Source organism: Xiphias gladius, chromosome 6 (assembly GCF_016859285.1).
Source record: "Xiphias gladius isolate SHS-SW01 ecotype Sanya breed wild chromosome 6, ASM1685928v1, whole genome shotgun sequence".
Taxonomy (NCBI): domain Eukaryota; kingdom Metazoa; phylum Chordata; class Actinopteri; order Istiophoriformes; family Xiphiidae; genus Xiphias; species Xiphias gladius.
Genome location: NC_053405.1, coordinates 15,439,825 through 15,462,759, shown reverse-complemented (window position 1 = coordinate 15,462,759; position 22,935 = coordinate 15,439,825).

Here is a 22,935-nt window from a genome sequence, read left to right as displayed (position 1 = left end):
AGGTATACTTTGGTCACAAACAAAAGTACTGGCAAAATGTATAGTTTGACTTGATGATTGCGCCAGATGAAAAGTTCAGTGGTCTCTGCAAGTTATTACACTTCATCCTGAGGCAAACATGAATGTGTGTAACGAATTTCATGCCAATCCATCCAATAGTTGTTGAGACATTTCCCTCAAAACCAAAAATGTGGAGCTGCTGGTGTTCACGAAAGTTTTTGAGAATCGTCTTCTGGGAACCATGAGTATCTGTAGAAATTTCATGGCAATTCATCCAAACCTTAGAGATATTTCGTTCTGGACCAAAATGGTGGATCATCCAACCAACCAACTCACAGACCGACAGACCCGCATTGCCATCTGTAAACCTTATATCAAGAGTATATTAGAAAGTCTACAGAATACACCACAATGCGAGACTTGTTACTACAAAAAAACATACTGCAAACATGAATTCCGTCCTGACAGAGCATTTAATGGTTGAGAAACCATATGGTGACGTGATTAACACACGCTTACTTGCATGTTAAGTCCCCAGTTTCAATTTGTCCAAACAGTAGCCAGCTGTTGTGGTGTGAGGGGTCAGCACGGGATTGTCCTGACTCCATATGACATCACGCAGCTGCCAGATAGAGCCAGAGTAGGCGGGAAAATGACACAGTGAGGATGTGTTTTTCATCAGTGGCTATAATGTCAAGACGCCCTTGAGAAAAACTCAATTTCCTAGCAGACCTGTTTAACAGCCAATAGCATTGGTGGATGGATGTAGACTATTGTGCAGCTCCTAGATGAGAATATATTAAAAGAAAAGGGGCACTAGTGAAAGGAAGCAAACATGCTCTGCATGAACAGGGCCTTCAGCCTCCAGCAGCCATAGCAGGGGTGAGCTCTGTACAGTTGTGACGTGTAAGCTATGTGGGTGAAATATCCCATCGAAATCGTGTCTTGATCGAAAAAACCTTATTCTGGTTTCTGAGACCTAGTGCATGCGACACTGCAGCATGTAAATACTCAGGGTTATGGAAGGTTTATGATCTGTGTGTTATCTGCATAAGCACATCTTCAACTTGAGTGATGTAGTTGGTCATAAAAACCTAAAGCTAAATCTTTTCACTTTCACTCCCACAGCAATAAATTAACTGAACTTTGCATATTGGTAATAAAAAAACATATTTCTCTTTGCTGAAACCTATTCATCTAAGTCTATTTATTTCATTATAGCGACAGTAAAATCAGAATGTTTACCCAACTATCCTTTCTGCTCCAGCTGCATCCAACATACCAGCCAAACTCTCTATACTACTACAGCGAAAATCCATTTATACTAGGGACTGCTATGATACATTTTACAACTTTATTTTGTCTGTCTGCTGCTGCTTGCTTTGCTTCCTCTTCCCGTTGGTTGTCATTGAGTGGCTACTGATTCAGCAATTGGTGTTTTCCTTAATTTGACCAAATATTTCTGGTGGTTTTTAATTAGTGGCTGGTATTTTGGACTCAGATCCTACATTTGAAATTACTCATTCAACTCATTACGTTCTCAGTAGAATGTCTATGATTAAAATTTGGTTTAAAACCATGTTATAATGGGAGTAAGGATTGCAAATCTGACATGCAAAATCTGTAAAAAGGTCATGAGAGCTGAGCCTCGAGGTGTGTGGCATTAATGCAATACAGATGTGTACAATGTCACCATGACTGGAAGAAATAATGTCCTGAGGAAGAACCCTTGACACCATCTCCACATCATTAGTTTTGTCTCTGAAGACTTGTTCCTAGTCTAATGTTGACAAATGATGCGTAATGCACTTCTAGGTCTATTGAGTTTTCTTCTTAACTCTAAAGTGAACAATCCACTGAGGCCTGACTCAGCCAGGATTATAAGGTCTATGACTGTGAATTTTAGGCTGGGTTAGTTCCACTGACTTGCTGGAAAGCATGAGCCACAATGGCTGAAGAGACAGTAATTAAAGAACACCATCTACAGACCCTCATACAACAGAAAATCCCACAAAAAATGTTCATAGACCTCCCCAGTCTCTTTGACTGACAGGCGATCTCTGAGAAGTCAATAAACAACCCAGAACTGACCACTCAAGCTTAATGGGAGGACGAGGTGTTTCATGCTGAAAAAAAACTAAAGGCCCACTTATAATTAACAGTAGCAAGTGGTGATTTTCAAAATTTTTTAGCTTCCAGGCACTTGCTGTTTCCAGAAAATATCAGGGTAGCGTGCACCAAAGCTATTCATTATAGTGGACAAGCAACAGAAAGGTTTTTTGTTCTCAACTTGTACTATTGACTGCAACTGGTTTCACTTCACTCAGAGTCCTAATAGCGATGACCCTCCTAACAAAAAGAGAATTTTTTTTGTTTCAATATGCTTCAATTATATGAATTTGTGCAGAATTTGAATTTTATTTGAGTTTGTGCAGAGATATATTTAAGCAAATAACACAGTAGAGATACTGTACATGATACAGGGACAAAAGGTCCACTCATTCAGCTTTGTCCATCCTTCAATCCACACAAACTGCCCAGCTCACAAATCATCTCTCCAAAGCAATCCATCGTTAAAAGTCATTCAAATTGATTGAGAAAGGACAAGAACAGTCTTTAATAATCCAACAAAGGAGAGAAGGTGGGGAGCTGTGACCCTATTTCTGGTTTTTAATGTGTGTATCAGGAATTAGGAAATCAATAAGGCTTACCATGGGGGGACATGAATTGTATGGGATGCTTGGAGCCAGGTTTGACTGTGTAAAACATTTTTATGCCACGCAACCCCCCAGTCTCTCTGCTCTTATATCACCATACTACAATAAGTGTCCTCTGACAAGGTGACACACAGTATTCGCCATTTCTAAACATTGTTTGTTTTGAACACACAACATTTGAAATTGAAAATATAGCTTGATCATCTGTCATTCCAAGAAGATATAAAAACAGTTTTAAAAAAACTATAAAGTTGAGTGTTAGTTGTGGTTCCTAATCCAATTGCAAAAACAAGATTTGATCCAAAATTATGCGGAGGTAATAGTTTTCAATTTGTTAATCCACATATTTTGATCACAATTATACAGCAATGTGCTTTATATCAAAACAAGTTTATCTTTTCAGTGCCATAAGTGTCACAAAAAATAAATATTTTAACATCAGGGAGCTGCCCAGTGCAATCACAGTATTTTGTTTCCTGCCTCTGAGCAGCATTTGCTTCAGTTTAATGTTTAATCAATTTGCTTAATGGCACCTCGCAGGCAACTACTGACAGTGGTGCTACTTTCTCTGAAAGTCTTGAAGAAACAGGTTTTGATTCCATCATTCTGAGCCAAAATGTTGTTTAATCAGCATTTATTCAGACTGGATTAATAATCCGTGGACGAAACCATAACTGGGTACGTGCAGTTTCATCAAATTAACTTCAACTGTGAAATTAATTTTCAATTTTTTAAATAAATAAATATTCTTAGGCCTTGACAAAGAGTAATACATAAAATAATTTCATTTTAAAAAGTGAAAGCAATTTCTAAAGTGCAACCTAATTTTTGTGTGTCACAAACATGTTACAACATGTTTAATTACATATGTTAAAATAGAATATGGTACACGTGAAAATAATCTCAGCGCCACCTCAGACCCGTGGTCATTTTAACGTTACACTCAACAACCAAAATGTTTTCTGTGTTTTTGGCTGAATGTGCTCAAGCATTGAGCACAAGCATTGAGAAGCAGAGGAGCAGTGTGTTTAGCCACTGGGCATGCAATCAAATAACAGGGAAACGAATTTTTGCTGTCGGAGAAGCTTGAGGTTAGTAGTCTTTGCCACATAACTTCACTTTTTCTGCATTTCGGCGACCTTCAAATCTTGTTATCACAACTCTTAAGAAGAATGAAATTCTTCAGTTTAAGTGGAAACGTGAAAAACTGGCATTATGAGGTTTTCACACCGCAACATTATGGCTACGTGAGTTGTATGTATCACCGTAAGTCTATCCAGCTAATTATCCCATTGTGCCGTTGTGTGTTGGGAGGTCACATAAGTGTTATTGGCTGTCACCACTGACAGGCGGCACTAAGAGATGATCACACCATCTCTGTGTCGGCCTGAAAGCCTGAATACACCACACCCGGTCAAAACACACACCGGGCAAGCAGCCAACTCTGATGGGATTTACACAAGAGGAAAAAAACACTGCTGTTTAATCCTTTGTGAGCCAAATGTAATCATTTTTTGTCATGCAGGTTGAATATAAAAATATCTCTGTCACACTTAGCACAAATGTTTATTGCTCAGATCTAAATCCAGCTCAAAACACAAAATGTTGGCTTATATAATGTTGTCATATTAATACACTTTGAAATACTTCGATAAAGTGACTGTGGTTCCGATCAGTTCCTGAGTTTGTATGCATGTTTATCAACAATGTATATTCATAGCTGGTGTTAACAAACTATGAGGGTGTGGCTAATCAAAAACAATGAGGTGTGGTGGATTGTCTCTAAGCTATTGATCATAAACCTTTAAACGTAGCTATAAAGATTTTTTTTTCCAGATCAGACAGTTTTAATTTCACAATAAAACAGCCTCCAGAGGATTGAACAACCTTTACCTAAGCATACATCTCTGAACAATACTGAAGGAGTTAACAGTTGATCCCGCAAGATCTCAAAAATAAGAATATCTTTCCTTCACTCTTACACTCTCATTTGTTGTAGACTGTTGTACTGTATTTCTTCCTAATGACAGAAATACCCAATGATGTGTGCTATAATGCAGTGGGACTACAAATAAAAAGTCATTTTGCTCACCATTAGTCTTAATAGGCTCTTTTGTGTTATTTGGGCTGCATGCATCCACAAGACAAAGCAGAGGTTAAATAACATTAACTGGATACCCACAGAAGTTAAACAGTTAAAATCTTGTCTTCTTCCCTCAGTATGCATGTGGGTGCACAGCAATGTAACTGTGAAAGTGAAAACAGCACCGAGAGAACAAATCAAAGATAGTGATTACAAGAAAGTCAACAATGTGATTAGACCAAAGTAAAAATGAGTCAGAGCAGCAACAAGGTAACTGGATTCACAGAGCTAAGGCCTTCATCAGACTGCCATCGAAAATCCGTTTTTTGGCATATCCAGATTGTATCCAGATGGATTTTAAAAAGTCTGGACAAAAAAAAACCACATGAAATGCAATTTTTGCATTTCTTTGGTGCCATGGAGGTCAACTTGACGGCATGATTGTTTGGGGGGTGAGAGGATGGACCTCCATTTTCTCATGCTTTTCAGTGTCTCACGTCATTGTGGCAGGGCGGACAGGTCTAAATACTGCAATACTACAATACTGCAACAGTACTAATCGGAGCGGTAGGGAATTCAAAATGCTTTGTCATTGCACTACAATGTTGCTATATAACGTGGTGCTATAGCTGAATTCAATCAAAACTGGCACAGAACTTTAAAAGTTAACCAATTTAAACTGTAGATTGTTTTTTTCAGTTTTTCTCAACACTGTAATCTTTAGTTCTGACTGCTGTTAGAGGCTCATGTGTCATAATTTTATGCTCAGTGATTAAACGTTTCTTGCCGAAATGCACTTTGGAAAACGTAGTTAACCCCTCGTTCGAAAACTTTATGTGCACAGGCATTTAGCTTTGACTTTTTGTCAAAGAACCAGATATTTTATAATGCTGTTGTTAATCATTTGGACTGACGATTGAACCGCTAAAGTTTTAGGTGTTTTTGCTTGAGTCATGCTAAACTAGGCTATAAATCCTACCCTGGACCAATCTACTGAACATACAGAGATGAAACTGGTCATGATCCTCACATATTTCCTGGACGGAAAGTAAAGAAAAAGAGTTCCCAAAATGTCAGTGTATTTCTTTAACAAATTTTTAACATCATTATATCATTTTAAAATCATACTTACTGTAACTAAGAAGTTTCTCTGTCGCTCAGTCTTGAATTTGTGTTGTGTTTCCTCTCCTGTTGTATGTTTTATTTGTCAAATCTATACAATGACAGTTCACAGCATACTCACTTAAGGAGCGCCCACATCCACAGAAACACTTTTTATTAACAGGGTGTCTCATTAGCATCGAAGTGGAACTTAGGTAGTTATCAACCTCCTGCGACAATTAAAAAACCCTCTGGATCCTTCCATCTGTCTCATATCTCATCCCATCACATCCCTTTGTTCTGAAGGTGTCAGGTTTCTATTCATCGGAGAGAACGAGCAAATGATACAGGAGGGACAGGGAGAGAACGAGAGCGAGAGATCAGATACGGGGATGACTAACCATTCATTGTTTTGGGAAGGGAGCTTGTTCACATGTGAGCCCTGAACCTGTTCGACACATTAACGCCATACTGCCGGGACAACTTGTTCAACATACAAATGTCCTTCTTCTCCTTGAGGTGGAAGATTCACGGTGCAATGCTGCTGGAATGTTCAAAAGGGATGAATGCACGAAAGACAGTTTTACAGTCTGGTTTGATGATTCCTTTAGCGATTGACTCATTCATCATGGAGATCATCCATCAGCGTGTTATATTCATTAAAGAAAAGGCTGTACACAAGAACACTGTATTTTTGAACTGTAAACTTATACAGAACATGTGGCGATGGGGTCATTCAACAATGTAAAGTCCTGGTTTTATTCAGTGTCAGGCACCTTTATTACATCAGGGCACTTTTGTCCGGATGAAAGAGTCAACAAGGGGCTTATTTTCAGAATGGAAACACCAGTGACCTGCCAAGTCCTGCAACGGTGTGGCCATGGCACAGAAGATCTTTCTACTAAACCAGTCCACAGATTATAGATTGGAGGTCTTACTGTACTAGCATCATCTGTGCTTGTGTTTTGTTGTTGTTTGTTTGTTTGTGTTTTTAATTTGTGGATTGCATCACCAACAGTAAAAGTGTTTATCAGGCATCAGTCGTGCAATACTACCAATATTTACAAATTTTTTCAATCAGTCCTATGGATCAATCTTATAGATGCTAGCAACAATAACTTACATTCTGATCACGGGAGCACTCTTCTGAATGCATCCACTCTTTGCCTCTCTGCTGCTGTTGCGTGCTTAAATGTACCAATCACTTTGTTATTTCAGAAAGTTCACACAATAATCATTTACTATTAAAACACTCCTGTGTTTTAACATTGGTGCACTGATACACTGATATTTTCTGGAAACAGCAAATGCCTGGAAGCTACAAAATTTTGAAAATCACCACATGCTACTGTTAATTGTAAGTGGGCCTTTAGTTTTTTTCAGCATGAAACTCCTCATCCTCCCATTAAGCTTCAGTGGTCACAAGTAATTAACAAAGAATAGTAAAACAAATGCTTAAAGGAGTCCTCCAACGATATAGCATTGCACTTCTATAACATTGTCGAACTCATGATGGGCAGTTTAAAAACAAGAATCAGAACTGATGCAGCACAAGCACATATATGGTCCTTTTTATTCCAGGCCTCCTTCTTCATTGACAAAACCTGGCTAATGTAGACTCAATCTGCTAGCCTCTAGCATAAGAAGTGGGTTACAGAGGTCTGGTAAGCTCACTTCTTTCTATCACATGTTCACCTAACTTGCCTTTCTTTGGATTCTTGGAAGAAACCAACCCAGACCCAGCAAGATCCTGTATAGAGTTTATCAGTAAGCACAAAAAGCAGCATGAAAACAAGTGTTTTTAAATCATAGTACAAAGCCGCACAGTCAAAACTGTCAGTGCTACATGGTCTTCTGATTGTGTTTTCTGCCAAGCTGGGAGGAACAGAGCTCACCTCTGACATTAGCTAAGGAGGATCCTTAATAACCTGCAACTAATCTCTACTGCTGCAGTAACTGACCTTGCCACAAATAGTAAAGTGCATAGATAAAAGGAGAGGCACTGAGGGGTCAACATTGTTTGAAGGAGCTCACAGCTCAGCGGGCTTGTGAATGCAACCAGCTTTTATCGGCCACCAAACAACTAAATGCAGCAAAAGCAGGCAGCTGTATTTGCATGTTAAACACTAACAATCAGTGGGTAGTGATATCAAAGCACTGCAGACCCCTTGATCTACTTTTGTATTCATCAAGAAAATCCTGCATTTACTGATAAATATAAATATTTCTGCATTTGAATATTCCTAGTTTGGCTAATTTGGAGCAGTTCAGCTGACGTGTAACGTGTATGTATTTGCATTGGAGATGAATGGGATTTCTGTGTACGCCTCTGATCATCTGAGAGATTATCTGAGAAACATGAATTATGAATCCCATGCCATGTACAGAGAACCGTGGTAATGAAGCCAGCAGAACAACTGGATAGGCTACATATTTAAAGAGGCTACTTCCTTTGTGGACATGTCATCTGGGCATTAAAGATTCAGACGTTGTGATAGCCGAACATTAGAGAGGACTGAGGGGTGAGTGGATTGGAGATGAGCATATGATCTGGTCAGCGTTGCGGGGATGATGCTCGTGAGGAACCAGAGCTACCAGGGCAACACTGACGTAACAAGATGGCACAGGTAAGCCTTGTCCAAAATACCTCTGCAAAATATCAGTTGTTAAGTTGTTAATGTTGCACATTTAGGACACTAATGATATTCACATGCTAAATGTATTCAGCATCGGAAAATATACAGAAGCGCCTACGTGGAGGGATTATTTACTGCTTCCAACTTCACATCAGTGTATACAAACAACCTCTTTAATCACACTAGAAGCAGGACTGAAACACACTCTTAAGCCTTGGTGCAGGTAGTATTTACTCCAAAAAATAACAAGCCCATTTCTGTGAGACATAGACCTGTTAATAAGCCCACCACTAAGATACGCATACCAGTGTTTAGCTATAAAATGTTTCTCTTCTCCAAATTAGTTTCTGGGTAATTAGACATTCTTGCTGCAATGAGACGGATCTCTGCCTACACCATCCAGTTTCTCTGCAACATTAGACCTACTTGATCCTTGTCCTGTCTATGATACCAGGCTACAGACGTAAATCAGGCTATAATTTACCAGAGGAGAGTACAAGGCCAACGCATGTTGTTTAATCCTCCAATACACCATGGTTAACCAAGACCATTTGTTTAATCAAACTCCAACTGGAGTCAGTTAACTACAGATACTGATAAAGAAACAGTATAGCACTGTAAGGTCCTGACTGTCATTAAGGCACTGAAAGAATATGTCAACCTGTGGATGGGCGAGCTCTTAGATCCACTTACTGCTGGGAGTCAGGATGACTGGTAGCAGCTTCACCTCTTTGTGTTCAGTACATGTGTTAGGTCATGATAGATCAGCGCAAACTGTTCACTTGATATACATAATTATATCTGGCCCAAGTTTGTGCCTCTCTTGTACTACCATTACTAGTCATAAAACTGTGCAAAATAAGTACCCAACGATGTTTGAAAAAACAAGAAGGTCATTTCATAACACTTACTGCTGGTCTTAAGGTATTTCCAGAATTCCCAGACACTCTTCAAACCATGTGGATGAAAAATATTATGTTCACTGCACCCTACAAAGGATTTTTTTTTACCTATTTCCCAAGTTGCAACTGTAGTTTCTACGCAGCTAGCTGGGAATGACATATACTGTGCCATACTTGTGGGAGACAAGAAAAATATAGACATGTTATGTTGTACGGAAATATGACATGATACAACATAACAGCAATATAGACAAATATAACTTAAAACAAGATTTTAAAATTTAGTTTTACATCATAACATCTGAGCATCTAAACATGGACATATGTCACTTCCAGCTACTGTCTTTGTTTGGATTAAGAAAAAGAGCTGATTGAGAAACGGGTTAAAATGTTTCTTTTATCATGTAGCAGATGGAATACTTTTTCATCCAGATGGTTTAGAGAGTCTTTATGGATTCTGTAAATACCCTCAGAACAGCGGCAAGTGTTGCTGAACAACCCTCTGAGTTTTTGGCCATACTGAAATATCTCAACAACTATTAGATGGATTGCCATGAGTTTTGTTTGAACATTCATGGTCCCTAACTTCTCCTCTAGCGCCACCATGAGGTTGGCATATGTGTTTCAGAATGAGATATCTTAACAACTATAACATGGATTTCCATGGCATGTGATACAGATATTCAGAGGTCAAATTATATCAGATATGAGGTTAATATTTTTGTTTTTTATTGAAATATCTCAACAACTATGGGGTGGATTGCTGTGGTGGGTTTGCTGTACACATTCATGGTCCCCAGAGGATGAATTGTAATACCTTTATCCCCTGGCCTTTCATCTAGTGCTATCATCTGGTCAAAATAATTAATTTTAGGTTTATGGCCTACTAATTGTAAAATATTACCATCAGTCCCAGCTGTACTTTCTGTTAAATGCTAAACAGAAAATGTTAGCATGTTAGCAATGTCAATTTTTTGGAAAAACTGACGCTTAGCTCGGTGAATTGAATGTAATGATTACACATGACTATAACATTATCACACTGTGATTTACCAAAAAGCTGGTGTATTCCTCAACCCGAGGCAGACACCTAACGGGAATGTTTGCTGGAGTGTTAAGTGGTAAAAAGTGTCTGCCACTCTAGATCATTTGACATAATTTGTTTGCTCTGTTAACTTTTTGTCATTCTCCTCCTCAGCTCTGTGTTTTGTCTGCTTACCGCAAATGACTTGTCCTCCAACAGCAGATTAGGTGTTAGTGTGGTAGCTACACTGTGTGCAAAATCGAAATAAATCACGTTTTTTCTGCGGTGACCTGATGGAGCAAGTAGTTTTAAGGTGTTGGGTTTGTTAAAGATTAAAAAAAAAAAGAAGTTGTCACATTAAACTGTAGGTTGACCAAGCAGAAATATAAGAATCCGCTCCGTGATGCACAATTCATTCGTATTGCCCAAGCTGAAAGACAGATTATTCCTCTGAATATTACTCTTAATAACTACGGTACAGAGGTTTTTCCGGTTAAACTCAATGAGTACAGAACAAACAAACAACCCTCATCTCTTCTAATAGCTTTGTTTGTGAAAACACGCACACTTTCAGATTTCAGGGTGACACCGACTGACATCATTGCCCTCTATTGCACCGCAAAAACACACACACAATTCCCAGACTGACAAATAGCCGAGGACATAAGACTGCAATTTCCATTCAATCATGAATTGAGGTACAGAATTGTGTTGACTGACACAGTCTGTGACCTGTTGCTGTGGGTTGGCCAACACCTGCCTGTCTTGAAATCACTTGTGGAGAAATGACAGTTACAGGCTGAGCAGTGAAAGACACGTGCAATTGAATTTATATGAGACACTACTTTGAAGGTACAACTGGCATGTAGTCTTTCCTATATGCCACTTATATTGTGTGGCGTTTCATCACGTGAACAGTATAGTGGCCACCTGCCAGTGCCTCTGGGACTTTTTTGCATTGAACATGAAGCCTGGATTCAGTTAAACAAAACCTGACAATTCCTTATGTGCTTTGCCCATATGTTGCATATGCTGCTGCCTTTGGGCCTCAACTTACCTCAACTTAAATTTAACGACATGTAACAACACATAATATCCTTATCGGCCAATAGATGATAGATGGGATCAAAATGGAAATTTAAATTTTTAATCACACACATTTGTCACTCGAATATTTGTTCTAATTCAGCTACTCGTGGGCTCACCAAATATGCAAACTGCATCTATTCTTGTCCTCTTCATTTTTGAAACCATTCATAATATTCAGGCACTACGTCATTTGAAATACTCTGAAGCCAGAGCTCAATGTATTCTGGTATATTTCTGAGATTTATTATATTTTTGGAATTCTAAGAGGCTCTTTCTATAATGGGCATTGACACCTGTGATCCAGTTTTGAATGATGACAGTTAATGTTGAATTATGGTCTGAAGTGACCTCAAGTGCCATTAATACAAAAACTGCATTGTGAAAAAAGCCTGTTGTACTCCTCACAATATGTTTTTACACTAGCAATACCATTGCGGCTGCTGCTGCTGATCAAAACAAGTGTGTCGTGTCTTTTAATTATCATAAACTTATCATAATTATCAGAAACGCTCACTTGAAGTGGCACTACATGAGCCTCTTCAGGTGTGATTTTCTCATCAAAGTACATAAATGAAGCCTGAGTGTCTTTATGGAAAAACAGTTCACAAATACTATAGTATTATTTCACTGCTGCTGGATAAAAACCTCACATCCCCAGGTTTGCTGATTTTAATGGTTTCAGACAAGATGACGGATAGCATGCTCCCCTGTAATGAGCTGTGAAAAGCTTAAAAATAAGCAGGATAACCACATACTGATACATTAGCTTCACTGCTTTAAGCCCATCCACAGTCAATGTTGGATGATATTAAGCTTTTCACTCTTTAAACAGTATCTATATGAGTTGAGTTCTTTAACCCATGAGGCTTATGAAATCCATTCAAAATTCTTTGGATAATTTGTCACCAAGTCTAAAACAACATTGAGAGTCTGCAGCCATGCTAGTATCCCTGTAAGGCTAAGGTTTTGCAGGTATTTGGTCATGAACCAAAATATTGGACAAATGTTAGTTGTGACCTGATGATGGTGCTGATTAAAAGTCAAGGAATCACCAAAGTCATTAAGATTCATGCTCTGGGGAACATGAATTTCTGTACCAAATTTACTACTAATCCAACTTGTCAATGTGGAGAAACTTCAATGAATGAATTTAAATGTTGGCACTATAGGAAAAGTTAGGGGATCACTAAAGTCCTTAGGTTTTCTCCTCTGGGCAGCATGGATATCTGTAAAAAATTTCATTTCCAATCCATCCGGTAGTTCTTTACTAAAACCTAAAAATTTCATGGTGGTGCTAGAGAAAAGGCAAGGGGATCACTAAACTCAGTAGGCTTCATCCTCTGAGGATAATCAATGTCTGTACAAACTTTCATGGAAATCCATCCAATAGTTGCTGAGATATTTCACTCTGGAGCAAAGAGGTGGATCGACTTTGCCCCTAGCATGGCTAAAAACTTGAAAAAAAAATATGATACAAGGTTTTGATCAGACTAGTTTGTTTAAATGGTTTTGATTAAGCTATATTTCTTATAAACATAGCAGCTGAAAACACTCACTGAAAACAAGAATTTTCCAAAATGTTTAGTGTGAAGGCTGAAAATAACAGAAGAGGTTGTGGTTTAAGTAAACTGCAATTTCTTTTTGATGGTTCGGTGCATTTTTTGTGTGTTAGATGAATTTCTGTATTTCTGACACACCAGTTCAGAATTCATGTGCAAAAGCCAAATGTTATGGTCCTTATTTCCCTTAATTATTTTTAGTGTTGAACCCAGCCGTTGTCAGGCTACAAGTTTGACACTTCTACTCTTGCTAAATTTTCTGTCATTCATTCTGAACTGTTCTCTAGTGGTCACAGAGCCCACTTGGCATAATATGCAACATGCAACTTCTGACCCCAGTTAATTGTTTGTTTTTTTCACTCAATTTCCTGCTCAGCATTCATGAACTCTCAGCGGCTCTCCCTTTTTCAGCTGGTACATTTCAGAGGTAGATAAAAAATTTAGGTTTGACTGAAATAATTTACCTGTTGGAGACCACAGACTTTCTGGTCCTTTGTACCGGGAAATACAGTAATTCCCCTCATCTTAATGTTAATTATGTTCTGCTTGTCTGTCAACATGAGGAGACTGACATCTGAGGGAGGAAAAGAACAAAAAAAACAAAACACAGAACCAGAGTCCGATGAAATCTAAAAAATAGAGTCGGAGGCCAGCACGCACACATCTGTCATTTCACATCACAATACCATTAATGTGTAATCATTATTCATTGATAAAACACGAGGGAGAGAATATGAGAGAATGTGAATTTATTGATACAAAGCCTGGTAAATTAATGTCTGCGTACTCCTAGTGAAATACGTGCAGAAACACGGGGCCTAATAATCATACTTATTTTCATGCCTGGGGGCTGGATTTGTTTTCATCTGGTGAAGCATGAAGAATGTTAAAACACTGCGAATGGGAAGGACTGCTGTGTCCCTGTTGTTGTACGACACATAATACTGGGTGTTTGCGCGCTACTACTGCTTAGAAACATATTCAGATCATTAATAATGGCTGCATAGTATTTTTCCTCCGATTTACTGAGGTCTAAATACTACTAAAACTGGAGATTTAAAAAAAGTTAAAGCTGCACTACGGGATTTTTTTTTTTTTTTTTCTGTAAAACTGCAAGTCCCGTACATAAAACTCTGTTTGCAGCTAAAATTCCTGCTGTGAGGTAGGCACATAGAGCCACACATGGAGCCACCAGCATGAGAAGTTGCCCAGCGCAGCTTTAGCTCACTCACTTCTTTGGTGGTACAACATCCGGCCTGAGTACAGTGTATAGATGTCCAGATGGCGGGACGCCCCACGTCAGGAGCAATTAATTCCTGATACATTGTGATCTTTTGCTACTCAGCTACATTTAATGAGCAGCTGCAAGGTAAGAAAATGGCTTGCATGCAAAACATATGGTGAGCTTGTGAAATCATGCATTTTCTTTATTTCGAAGAGGCAATGCAAAACAAGTGTGAAAGGATCGCATTGCTGTTCAGTGAGGAGCCACTGAGTCCTTTCCCTAATGTCTAATAATGCATCCATCCATTTGAAGGGGCTGAGTAGTGGTAGAATAAGTGTTACAATCATTTAAAATTAGCAATACCACAATATGAAAATACTCCCTACATTTAAAATTATAATTAAGTAAGTAATTGCAACAAAATGCACTTTACAAGAATCAAAAGTAAATGTACTCATGGTGCACAATGGCCTCTGTCAGTGTTATACTGTTATATTACTGGATTATTATGACTGACTAAATGATATGCAAGCAGTACTTTAATGTTGTAGAATGTGGAGGTGGAGCTATTTTGAACCCTTTTGTATGTTTCTGTAAAAAAAGAAAAAAGAAAATAGAAAAAAGTAACTGTAAATGATAAATGGAGTGGAAATACCCAAGTAAAGTACGTATATCTCAAAATTGTATTCATGTATTGTACTTGAGTACATGTACTTAGTTACTACAGCATTTGAGTTGAGTTTACATCCACATGGTCAGGAACGTTGTGGAGGCTAAACCCATTTATAAAAGTCCATTGTATGAAAACAAAAAAAACCCACTATAAAACTAATTTAGGCTATGTTGTATAAATATAGGCTATTTTTTTGTTGTAGTTCTATGAATTTACCTGGAAACTATATGCCTTGCATGGTTTTGGTTATATAATTTTTTTCTTCCACTAATTGGACGCCTGGAATCAATAGCCAGGTTGTTCATCACATGCAGATGCCAGACTCCTCCAGACATAACATGTGCTGTACACAGTTAGCTTTTGGCAATTAATTAGGAAATTGAAATTATTGGGGGGGGGGGGAGATTTGCCCACCGCTGTTCATAAGAAATGTACAAAGATTGACAAGAATGTATAATTAAATCTACTTTTAAAGAACTTAAGTTGCTGAATTACATCTTTAATAAACTTGCTATGTAGTTTAGGACACATAGAGGAAGATAGTCTAGCACTACAGGTAATAGATCATTCATGGACACCTCCAAAATAAATCCGGAATAAAGTCATGTTTTGGACATTTTCTGTGTTTTTCTGAACATGCTCTGAAGTGTGAGTGAATTGTTCTTGCGTGCCTCCTTGTGGAGTACGTCAGCACTGTAGGAGGCACCAGGGGGCTGGGTTAGAGGAAGTAGTTGGCAAACAGGGAAGAGGAGCGCAATATAAGAAGAGAAAGAAGCCGGAGGACCGTCAAAACATTTACTGCACAGCCGAGAGAGGAGGAGAGAGGGAGAGCGAGAGAGGGGGACATGAGACATGGTGAGAGACACAGAGGGAGAGATACGTGGAAAGAGGCAGTGCGTGAAAACGCGGAGATTTCCCCCCCCCCCTCTACAAGAACAGCAAGGCTGTCTCTTAATAACCCCAAGGGCTACTTGTTCAAATCCAGCGTGAGCGCACGGTGAGGAAATCTGCTGAAAGTGCGGTCCGACGTCCCACTCTTCTCGCGCCCGGCGCACCTCGGTGTCACCGCGCGGAGAAATCCTGGATGAGCGCAAAGTGTCGGCTTCAGCACCCGAGGAGAGGACAGCTCCGCTCTGTCTGCTCCTCCGGACCTCCTGACCAAAAGAAAAACCCAAACAAACCCCCCCCCCCCCAAAAAAAAAAAAAAACCAAACTAACTCTGCTGCAGCTTGTAATGCCAACACTTCGCTCTGCCCCGGCGCGTCTGGAAGAAGTCTAGAGATCCACTGACGGAGAGATCCGCGGCCGATTGCGTGCTCAATATGTACCAGGGGCATTTACAGGTAAGGAGGCAGCCTCTGTTTGTCGTTCATTTACCTTGAAAAAGAACTGGGTTAGTTGTGATGGAGCTAATGAACTGGTGTGAACAAAGGAACACTTCAACACGCAGCCTAGTTCATGTCAAGGGCATTTTCGTTTATTTATTTATTTATTCATTTCTCCACACAGGGGATGCGAGGCAATCACGGTTAGTCCGGGGCAAGTAGAGATTTTAGACTGCTGCCATCAAACTGCCCGTCAGCTGACATGCACGGGGTTCTCGAGGTGTTCACTCTGACCTCTTACCTATAACTGAGCTACTTCAGCACGCCTGCTGCACGTGCAGGTCCGTGTCCGATGTAAACAGGGGGGCGAGCCTGCACGGTGTAAGCAGGGCAGCCTTGGCACTGCCAACCAAAAAAAAAAAAAAAAACAAAAACACGCATGCTTATGCACACGTGACGTCATGCAATCAGACGTCAATTTATCATACCCCCAAACTACATCACCGACGACGCGCGTTGTGTTGCGTCGCGAGCAACGGCCGAAGCGCAACTCAGACGCCAAACGCTGGGACGAGAAGGCTCAACGCGCTCCAAACATGACAAAATAGCTGGAAGATGGGGAGCCGGCACATGCCTCCTCCTCCTCCTCCCCCTCCTCCTCCTCCTGTAGGAATCAGAGGACCACTGTACGTAACTGCACCTCAGGGCTTCCAAACACCGCATGCTGGGTGCACAACATAATCACACATTGACATTTGAACAGGAGGCAGTAATCCCTCCTCAGTGGTCAGTGGTAACCTCTTCTCTATTTTAGATGCATGGATTGAAATGAATACTGTTGGTTGACAAAGATACTTAAGCTCCGAGACAGCGGATTATGCAACGAAAGACCGCCCCTGGGGGCATTAAAGACCAACATTTAATATTTCATGATACATTACTCAAGCAGCAGTATTCATTGAGAATGTATGAAAAGGCAGTCGGCAGTTCACGTCTGGATTACCCCAGCTTTGTTTAAGGTTCAATGAAAAGGCTGCGATCGTTGGTAATTAAAGGACAAGTAATCACAGATTAAACACGTGTTCGTATGTTATCTTTTAATCACAGTTTTCCATGTTTCATCCCATGATGTTTCAATTATCTGACACTTTATATGTTTTCTCATCACATGCATGCGAGTCATCACACAATGCCTTGTTTGGATCATAACAGAAACAAGATACTGCTCCTTGTCGGCCATTATGTGGGGCTAATTTAGCAGCAAATGTCCAGTGAATGCAAAGCAGATGCTCTATCTGTCGGTAATGGGTCTTATGCTGTGACACTCGCTTGCGTAACTGATGCATTTATCTTGATGTTGACAACACTTACTTTCTCCTTGAAGTCAAGTGTATGTGTGTGTGTGTGTGTGTGTGTGTATCTCTGTACATGTGAAATCAGAGCTATCTGAATTTGGGAGTAATACGGCCAAACCTCTGTCAGATATAGACTGGAAACATAATGCACTGCTTGTGTGGGGAATGGGTGGGGTTTGTTGCATCATGAACCTACACACAAATATACAGCACTTGTAAAACCTTCTGGCAGTGATCGATCAGCTTGGAACTCTTTTAGGGTAAAGCAGATGCTCAGAAATATGTCCAGACCGTATGTCATAATGATGTGAATTTTATTGTGCAGAGTGGGATTTTAATAAGATGAATTTACTATGGGTGAGGCTGCATGTTTTTTGAACCTGGGGCCTTTTTGCAGAGGAAGAGATTTTCAAGAGTCCAGAAATGCAATCTTTTTTCATATCTAGCATATGTTTTATTTAAGATTCACGGTATGTTGCTTGAAATCATCGCAGAACATCACATGAATGTTGATTATGCCCTCCAAAGTCTTTATTTTTACATATTTCACAGTGTCAGTGTGATCTCTGAACGGAAGCTGAGGCATAAATATTTCAGAGTTGTGAGTCTCCATAGCTTGGAATTTTTAATAAACCTCATACCGTTCATACTTCCTGATCTAAGATGGGTGCGGCACTTTTTTCATAGTATTTATCTGTCGACTTTCTCCTTTATTTGTGACCTGATACATCTATTTGTGGAAGTGTAAGGTATTTCCTTTGACACACTAACATGTTTCGCATAATTGTGCTGTGGATATGCACACGATGATACAATATAGAGTGGATCGAATATCTTGGCAGGAGCTGAGTTCCATGAGAGACGCCAACTCTTGTCCTCATTGTCGGCTGGTGTCGACTGGGCTCTGCATGGGTAATGTCAGCACTTTGCGTGACCACAAGCTGCTTTGCAGAAATACAATGCTGGACTCACGTCTTCAGTTTCTCCCATAATGGTTTTTGTCTTAAATGTATTGTAAACCCATTTAAATAAAGGTGATGGCAGCGTCCTACAGGAGTTGTGCAAGAAAATAACTGCATGCTGTTCCATTTTTGCGAGCTGAGGATCCGTTTACTGTCTTAGGTGTTGGAAAAGATAGATGCAGTTAAAGAAAAGCAATTCAGAGGTGTGGATGCCAGCCTCATTGCCCTTTCTGTGAAGGTGCAACTGAAGATGCTGTGAGGCGAGCTGATTCAGCATGGCTGCTCATCTTTATTCGAAAAAAAAAAGCTACAAGAGATATTGTTTCAGCCAGCACAGTATATTTATGCTTTGATGTACTGCATATAAGAAAGACCTTGAGATTGTCTCTATCCACACTCCTTTCGATGACACTTCCCCGTAACATTTTGACATTATAGATTGCAGTGTAATTGTTCGAATGGTTCCCCTACTTTAGTATTCATGTTTACAGTGAACCTAATTACGGGGTTGCGTGTACTGTGAGTATAAAAGACATCTTGGCTTAATGGAAGTGATGCTTCAAGGCCTTTGGATATTTGCTCTGTTAAGCACAACATGATTACATAATTTGATTACCATATTCCAAGTCCCCCCCAGGGAAGATCTTGGATGGATGCTATAGTTGATCAACAGTAGATCAAGTCTGTTAAGATCTCAGTTATTCACACCACCTTTTCATTAAGCTCCTGATTTGTTCATACAGATTGGTTCACTGGGTGAAAGATTATTTGTAGAGGTTATCATCTAGCATTCTGCAAGAGTAAATAGGCCACTGATCCAGTATAAACATTGCTGAGTTGTTCGGAATCAGTTTTCTCTATTTGCATTTCTTGTTTTCTCTTCTCTTTGGGTGATATGGATTTTTGTGGCAACCTGGAGCATCCCTTTGTGTTTGTGGTTTCTTCTAATTGCAGCCAAAAACACTTTCTCTCAACCCAACTTCACAGAGAGGCTAGATACTGACACATTAAAATTTAGTTAATTAGCATAATCAGATGTGTTTTTTGTGATGAAAAACAAAATTTTACAAGTCCTAATAATGTCAAATATTTCAATCAGTGCTGAATGCATAATTAAGTAGTGTTTAATGGAAGAAAACATCTTGAAGAGAAGTTACAGCCATCACACACGGTAAAAACAGAGCAGAGCGATCAATCAAACTAATCCGTTGACACACAGGGGTGACAGGGCATCCCAACACCAGCAGGCGTCTATGCAAGCATGCACCTCACAACACAATACAAGCATTCATTATTCATTGCTGCACACTCATTCACGGACGCTTAAGTCCACTAAAGCTCCTCCTTTTTTCACTCTTGCACTGGGAGGATTTCATCCTGACTTCTCCCACGGCCGTGATGGTCAGCTTCAGGCATGACAAACGTGTCCGGGAAGCGTTTTTTCCCCACAGAGACGGTTTAAAACTCTCCGTGATTCAGTGAACCATGGTCTTGATTAAGGGCGATTTAATAGGCCTGACTATTTCAGGAGCCAGGATAATGAGTGAAATAAGGTGGTATCCAGCTGGAACGAGAGCTCCAAAGACAGTGCTGCTCTCTCGTCGTGGAAGCTGTGTGGCAGGACAGGAAACCAAACATCTACACGACACATAGCTGAGTCTACAGCTGATCAGTCACTGTATTTTGGAGCCTAGTTTCAGGAAACTGTGAGAAATGAGCACATTGTAGAACGCAAAACAAAGGACAGGAATACACTTCCACAACAAAGGATAATTCCAAAGAGAGGACACAACTAGAAACAGACCATTATTTGGAAGTAAAGTTGCACTCTTTTCACTGTGGCGTTGAGTGCATTGGAGTAAAATGTTTTTGCGTTCAACTTTGACAACTTTTAATTCCCAACTTACCTAACTAACAATGTCGAAAAGTATTAAACTGAAGAGAAATTCTCTTTTCCTGCCAAACTGGAGCAAAATCCTACTTTCAAGCAGAGGCTTGTTAGTTGCATTAACATTTAAAGAGGGTAACTTTTCAGAACCTAATCCATGGTCAACATCTTGATTTGACACTGACAAAATCCAGAGCTCCGGAGATGGAAGATCTTTTTACATACTTGATAGAGCAACTCTGTTCTATTATTGATTATCGTGATTCATCAGTTTGACTGACAAACATACAGAAGCTCTCAGGAACACAAAAATATACATATCCTAACGTAAAACTTTGTTATTGCATAAAATTAAAAAGAAATTGCAGCTTTTTTGGTGTCTTAAGTGTCTGTAAATCAGCACTTTGTTAATATCTGATAATGTATTATATGCTAAACAAGCTGACATATGCATCCTCATATTTTGTAAATCAAAAACCTGGTAAGTGATTCCCCGTGATTTTTAAGTTACACTGTTTTCACTAGCAACAAGGTAAATCCCCAGTCTATGACGGAGGAAATGTCACCCTCCCTAATAGGTGGTGTTTGTTTGAAAGGACAAAGTGATGCAGCAACTCTACAGTGCAAATGCCTTTTCAGTTTCCATATGGGGTTTGACAAATTTTTCATATTTATAATACAGTTTTTCTTTGTAGTTTCATTAATAATCGGGTAAGATGACATTTTGGAGGTACAGAACATTGACCACATATGAGAGGTGAATCATGGTATAGGCGTGCAGCTCTTTGCAACTAAGAGCTCGGGTTGGCTTCATACTGTATGTCAGACATGTTTTGCTTATTTTATGCTCAATAAACGCGCAGTTTTGAGTTTTGACAGAAGAGATGACGGTGGCTAAGTGCTGCCGACACCATAGCAGAGAAGCAGCTCACAAGCTTTACACAGCATTATGAGTCTCAGACTGAATGCCAAGGGACCGTCTTGGCCTGAACTACCGACTCACACACACACACACACACGCACACACAGCAACACCAAATGTCAACATAGTGTAGCAGGCTTTCTCAAACAAGAAGCTTCTATGTGAGAAGGGATATAATCAATGTGAGGCACCCAAATGCACAGTGTCACAGCTCTGCATCTTTCTCTCTGTTTGTAGATTTCCTCTGGGTGTTTTCCTGCTCTAAGTCTGTTAACACGGCAGCCCTCCCAGCCCCACAGTCCCTTGAGCTACTGTACAAAGCCACTTTTTTCCTCCAACAAAAGTAGGACAAGCCCCAGCATCTTTGTTACTGGGAGCAGAGGGCTTTGCAGAAGAATGGGCAGCCCATCCATCTCTCTCACCCAAGCCATTCATAACAGTCATTCTCCAACGGGGAATTAATTTGCTCCAGAAACCAGGCATCTTAGCGCCGGAGTGGAGAGAGCATGTGTTTGGTCCTCCGGGGAGATATGAGCTATCATGGATGAGAGCTGTTGATAAACAAATATGCCATTTACTATGGTAGATGTGAGCAGGATTTACACCTAGATATTTAAAGGCACTGCCCAGTGTAAGAGTTTGTGCCGAGAGCACCGTGACTACATCAGACAATGGTACTAATATTACTACAAAAGATAATTCTGTTTCTTCTTGAAACATACTTTTATGATACTTTCACTACTCTTAAAAGCAATGATAAAAAATCATTATCGATAAAACTGTTGGTCTTGTTTTTTTGATGAAGCAATTTGGTCAAATAGTCTCCAACATGTCAGAAAATAGTGAAAAAGGGCCCCTCATAATTTTCCAGAATCCAGGGTGAAGTCTCCAAAAGTAAAGTCCTGTTTTGTCCAACCTTATCTTTGGGTCTTGGACAAAAGTCCAAACCCAAAGATATCTAATTTATGTGAAACATCTGCATGTTAGAGCAGAGTAGGGACTTGTGACACAACTTCATCCAAGGTGAATGGAGAAGGGAAAAAGTGACGATATGCGAACATATATCCAGCTCATCTACGGTGAATGCCTCATTGGCTGACACGCATGTGTATGTATATGATTGGCTATCTATATATTTTATTAACTTTAAAAAAATGTTTTTGCATCATTCCTGTCTTACTTAAATGTTTTTTGTAATGTGTTGGTTTTTTTTTTATGACCCAGACGAAGGCAACAAGCTCAAAAGTGTTGGTCTGACAATAAAGTTGTTCTTTATAGTGCCAGTTTTGCTGGAGTTTTATCTCGTCCAACATCAGCATGTTAGTATGCTGACGTTGGCATTTCGCTCAAAGTACCATTGTGCTTTGAGTATAGCCTTCACAGAGCTGCTAGACCTGTAGTCTTCATTTTTAATAAATGATTGAAACGATTCATCAATTATCAAAATTGTTGCTAATTATTGTTCTAGTCATTG